The sequence below is a fragment of the Equus quagga genome, unplaced genomic scaffold, assembly GCF_021613505.1.
Source record: "Equus quagga isolate Etosha38 unplaced genomic scaffold, UCLA_HA_Equagga_1.0 HiC_scaffold_442_RagTag, whole genome shotgun sequence".
Lineage (NCBI taxonomy): Eukaryota > Metazoa > Chordata > Mammalia > Perissodactyla > Equidae > Equus > Equus quagga.
This window is the reverse complement of record NW_025793793.1, coordinates 37,807-43,609: the sequence shown is the minus strand read 5'-3', so window position 1 is coordinate 43,609 and position 5,803 is coordinate 37,807. Positions and strand designations below refer to the sequence as shown.

Below are 5,803 nucleotides of genomic sequence, written 5' to 3'. Positions count from 1 at the left end.
GGATAACTGATGACAAAAAGAAGTAATAACATCACAGAAGAAATAACTGTTTCCAAGTGCTACAGATTGTTGCTAATAGGAGAAGATTTAGTTGAATGTATAGCCTGAATCATAAGGTACTGCTCAAAGAGGTATGGTCATTTCACACTCAGGTTTATACAATAATTGGAACAGAACATATGAACAGCCTGTTTGTAGACAGTTTAGGAAACATGTTTAAATGAATGTGAAATAACGAACTTCAATTTTAATATTGATTATATACTAAATTGGTGTTTTTTAGTCTTTAAGAACGTATTTCAAATTTGAAATATACCTGAAATGCAACAGATAGGTGCTCTGTAAAGTCCATACATACTTAATATTTTAAATAACCATGAATAGTACAAGATACGTTTCTCAAACTATATTCAAGGGAAAATTAATCAATGAGATGTGACTGTATTTCCTACATTCTAGGAACATATCCATCAAAAGAGGTAGCATGGTTTAAGATGTGAACATGTTCCAAATTCAGAAACATTAAATTGTCAAACATCTCTACTGGATGCTTTCATGTGATGAATCTTAACAATTTTGGACCAATCTGGAAGAATTTCTCCCTTCCCATTCAGAGCTTCTTTTACCTCCTTATTTTTCAAACTATAGATCGGGGGATTCAACTTGGGAATCACAATGCCATCAAACATAGAAGCCACTTACATATTCTCCCAGGAATTATTAGAATGAGGCTGCAAGTTCATGTATGGCAGAGTTCCATAGAAAATGCTGACTTCTCTCAGATGCGAGGCACACATGGAGAAGGCTTCTTTCCTCCCTGCAGTAGAAGACAAAATTAGGATGGTAGCTATGATATAAACGTAAGAAAAGATGATAAACAATACAATGAACACCAAGTTAAATCCCACAAAGACAGCAAACATGATGGTGATGTCAATGTTGGAGCACGGAAGGGTGAGAATTGGGGGAATGTCACATAAAAACTGATTTATGGTATTGGACTTGTGGAGAACAGTGGAAATGTAAAACCGGTGTGTACAAGGATTTATTGAGCCCATGACATTTGAAGTAGCTGCCAACTGGATGCAGGCTCTTTAAGACATAATTATGGCATAGTAAAGTGGGTTATAGATGGCTTCATAGTGGTCCACTGCAAAAGCAAACAGTAGATAACAGACACTCGTCACAAATGTTGCATAAATGAGTAACTGTATGACATAGTCCCTGAATCATGTTGATTTCTTTTCTACTGTGAAATTTTGCAGCATCTTGGGAGTGATAGCAGAGGTATAAGAGATATCAACAAAAGTCAAATGTTTTAGGAAAAAGTACATGGGTATTTGAAGTCTGGAATCTGTCTTGATGAGTAGGATCATTCCAATATTACCCTTTACAGAGGTCATATAGATCACTAGAAATACAATGAGGAAGACATACTGCAACTTCTATTGGGCACCAAATCTGACAGGAAAGAATTCCGTCACTTCGGTGCTTTTTCCTTGTGTCAGGGCTACTAAAGCTTAGAAAGGACCAGGAGGAGAACCAAGAAAGGAAGGGAAATATTGGTGACTTCTTGGAGGAAAAATGCTCTTACATTTCATGTCACTTTTTTTGAATGGGATTTTCATGGCAAACACTCCAAACAGAGTTCATTGCTTTCCAAATATTCCTTCTAATTTCTTAATGAGTAATTACCACATAAAAAAGTGATATGTGAGCCATGGATTCACTTTCAAAGTAAATAAGATTTCATAGTAGAAGGCTGAGGTCTAATACCTGTATTTCTATGAAATATAGATTAAAACATGTTTCTACTACATTAAACAGTTACCTATATTTGCTAAAGCCATATGTCAGTATTATTTGGTACCTTTTAAATGGCCTATAGTTTTTCTAAGTCATTTATCATTTGAGTCCTAATTAATCCTAATCAAATTTAATTAATTTGAATTTAATCCATTCAAATTCCTGAAATTATTAGTAGTCATTATTGAAATTTTCTGACATAGAATCATGATCCACATATGTTTGAAGGCTTCAGGGTGTTTTGATGCTACAGTGCTTAGCATGCAACTGCTATCTAGGTGGCATTCTTCACAAGTCACATAGTCCTCTCATTTTATATATATCCATATATGTATGGATTTCTTAGAAATAGTTTTGTATTTCCCATTGCATTGTTTTGCTTTCTGGGTATATCCAAGCTGCAGGAAAATCATCTTGTAAAAATTTTGTTACTATGTAATGATAGCTTATTTTATTTTAAGTCATGAATCTCTTTGTGTTCTACTTTGAGTCATGCTACCTCTGTATCTGGTTATGTAGACAGCTGAGATGTCTTCACCTATGATTTTCCATATACTGCAAGCCCTCAATTCCTTGATTCCAATGTCTTTTCTCTTAAATACCATTCCACATTGCTGAGCAGTACTTTTTGAGGAGTAGTATATCATGGACCATTGGTATGGCGGACATTGACTTACTGCTCAACCTTACATTCATCTTTTCTTCTGAGCATGGCATCAGTGCATGGTTTCAACCAAACTTTCTTTTTTTTAAAGATTGGCACCTGAGCTAACATCTGTGGCCAATCTTTTTTTTTTCTGCTTTTTCTCCCCAAATTCCCCCTGGTACATAGTTGTTTATCTTAGTTATAGGTCCTTCTAGTTGTGGCACATGGGATGGTGCCTCAACGTGGTCTGACAAGCGGTGCCATGTCCATGCCCAGGATCCGAACCAGCGAAACCGTGGGCCGCCGCAGCGGAGGCATGAACTTAACCTTCGGCCATGGTGCCGGCCCCTCAAACAAACTTTCTTATGTGCGGCCATGATACCAGGTTCTGCCAATAGAACATGGGTAAAAGTAATGAATGCTAATTCTAGGCCTGAACTAGGTCCTGCCTCCTCCCCTCAAACTGGAACCGTATGACTTTCTAGTCTTTCTCTTCCTCATCTGTTCCCTGATTATTAACATTTATGGAAACTCTGAAAGCCATGTGTTAGAGTTTCCAGTTTAAATACAGTATACCCAATGAAATTTGAATTGCAGATAAACAACAGATAATTTTTTAGTATAAGCGAGCTATAAATATTGCATGGGAGATATTTATATTAAAAATTACTTAACAAACAATCCTTGATTGGATCCTGAACCTGAAAATAAAACATCTACAAAGGTTGCTGTTGGGAAAAGTGGGGGAATTAGAATGCTGAGTATTTATTACATAACATTATTTTAACAATATTAAATTCCTGTGGTGTGAAAAGTTGGTTATAACAAAGGCTTTCCCTGTTTATCCTTGGCTTACATTTAACTTGGCAGCTTGTGTTTTGATTTGTGAAGTCTGGCAGTCCTACCTGTGTTGGTTATTGCAGTCTCCTACAGGGTTTGTTCCTCAATGACTGTGAGGAGCAGAGTTCCCTTGCCAGAATGCCTTCTTTCTACTACATTTTATGGATTGAGAACTTCTATTGTGATAAGTCACTGAGATTTTGTTTTTTATTTATTATAACAGGTAGTGTGATTTTAATCAACATTCATTGTAGTCTTGATTTTGATTACTCATGAATGACCTTTAGTCTTTTAATGTATAGTAATTTTGAATATTGCCAATATAAGAACTCACTGAATCTTGTGAGTTGTGTTTATATTTTTCAGAATATATTATTCTTCAAACAAGAAAGTGTAATTAATATATTTCAATATCATTTTTTGTGTTGTATACCTTATCTTAGAATACCATAACATTTGTCTTTTTGGGCATTAGAAGAAATGATCATTTAAAAAAATTCTCTAAGCCTAACCACCACAAATGTTAAGTGGCAATTGTATATGAGGGTGTTGCTGCAAAATAATAGAATCAATTGTACATGAAGTATCCAAAAAAAATTAAGATTAATAATTTATCAGAAATTTCCCATTTAAATGAAATTTGTCATATTCTGTGTACTTTGGATGGCAAATGTTTAGTACTAGTGATAATACCCTTGATACAATAGATTTTTAGAATTCTGCTTTCATAATTGCTTTCAGAATCTGAATTCTATTTACTTGCCCATAAACCAATAGTGGGAATTTTTATTCCTTGACAGGTAATTCAAAACAAGTGAGAAGGCGGGAAGAATTATTTTTGAAAACCCTATTCATCCTTCTGCTCAAGGCTGCCTCATATAATAGACAACCATAAAACTAAACTGTAAAACATCTCAAAAAGTACATGGATAAAATATAAATGAGATCACTGTACAGTCATACTGAGCGCATAAGCAAGTAATGAAAATGCCTAGCAACTGAAGACTGAAAAGGAACCTGCAAACCAGAATGGTGGTCATGAGAAGTTGCTTGGGCTGCCAAATAGATGCTACTATTACATGAAACATAGGTCTTTTGTTCAGAGAGCTCAGTGGGGGGGTGGGGGGGAGACTTTGTCTTAGATATGCATAGTGTAGATGCACCCAAATCTACAATCTCAGTACACAATGGTTTAGAAAAATATTACCCTCATGGAAAACATCTTCTGCTATGTCAAAAAGAATTATCACCTGAGTATTTGTAACTACCACCCTGAATTCACATGAGTTTGGAGTTTAAATTACATTACTAGATAAAAAATTAACAGAAAAATGTTCAATGAGTGGCTGGTAATTTTCCATACCTTTTAAGCCCTGTTCAATGTACTGAGAAAGCAGCTTGTTTACAAAAGCCAATTATTCTGTCCAAACTCTAGACCTCAGATTATTTCAGCTTGACATTTCAACATGACCTACAAAATCTCCTAATGAAGAGCAACAACTAAAGCCACAAAATGTCGCTCCCTAGGGATAAAAACAGTCAATAATCTTTCTTCTCATGACCGGTATTCCAAAACTTCCTATTAATTGCTGCCCAGAATCCAGCTGTTATCCTTGTTAAGTGTGGGAGCCAAAAACATTGCCCAGTGGATGAAATTGTTAAAACTTATAATTTGAGACCCTTTGCTCAGGCAGTTGTAAAAGAATGCACAAGAGCCATTTGAGTCCCCTTCTCAATGGGACAAACTCAAATGTTGACTCACACCAAAAGAATTTGTGTTCTAACACATCTGGTGATCTATATCAGACTCTGCACCATCTGATTTATTGACAGAAGGACTATGCAGAGCTTGAGACCAGAAAGTGAGGCTGCCCTAAGCCACGATGTGGAATTTATAGCCATGGGGATGCACTGACCAGAGCCCTGTTCTTAGGTTCTGTTAATACTTATACTTCTTCTCCTAACTAAACACATGATAATGAGCCTACACCTTCCTTTCTAGAGATTCGCTCTTTTACCCACAGATGATGCATAAAGTACAGGGAATTATCTTGAGTTTTAAAAATACAATGTATGTTGAACAATGCCTGGGGGCTCTCCCAAACTGCGCACCAGCCCACCAGCTGCCACGGCAAGCTCCGCTGACCGGGCTCTAGCCCGGGAGAGGCTCGGGATAACCGGAGGTCTCCTGGGAGAAGTCCGGGGCTGGGTGGAACTCCAGCAGCTGGCAACATGGCCTGGGGGAGAAACTCTGAAGTCCCTTCCCGGCGGCAGGCAGGGACTTTGCCTGCCATTATCGGAGAGGCCCCTCCCAGCTTCCACAACGCCTGGGGCCTCTCCCAAATGGCGCGCCAGCCTGCCAGCTGCCGCGGCAAGCTCCGCTGACCAGGTTCTCACCCGGGAGAGGCTCGAGACTACCGGAGATCTCCTGGGAGAGGTCTGGGGCTGGGTGGAGCTCCAGCGGCTGGCTGCGTGGCCTGGGGGAGAAACTCTGAAGTCCCTCCGGGCAGC

The 5,803-nt window shown here is 38.1% G+C and overlaps 1 pseudogene; it reads right to left on the bottom strand.

The window, feature by feature from the left end:
* Positions 1-530: 530 nt before the first annotated feature.
* LOC124232301 (olfactory receptor 5AK2-like) lies at positions 531-5,586 on the bottom strand (annotated as a pseudogene).
* Between the last annotated feature and the right edge of the window lie 217 nt (positions 5,587-5,803).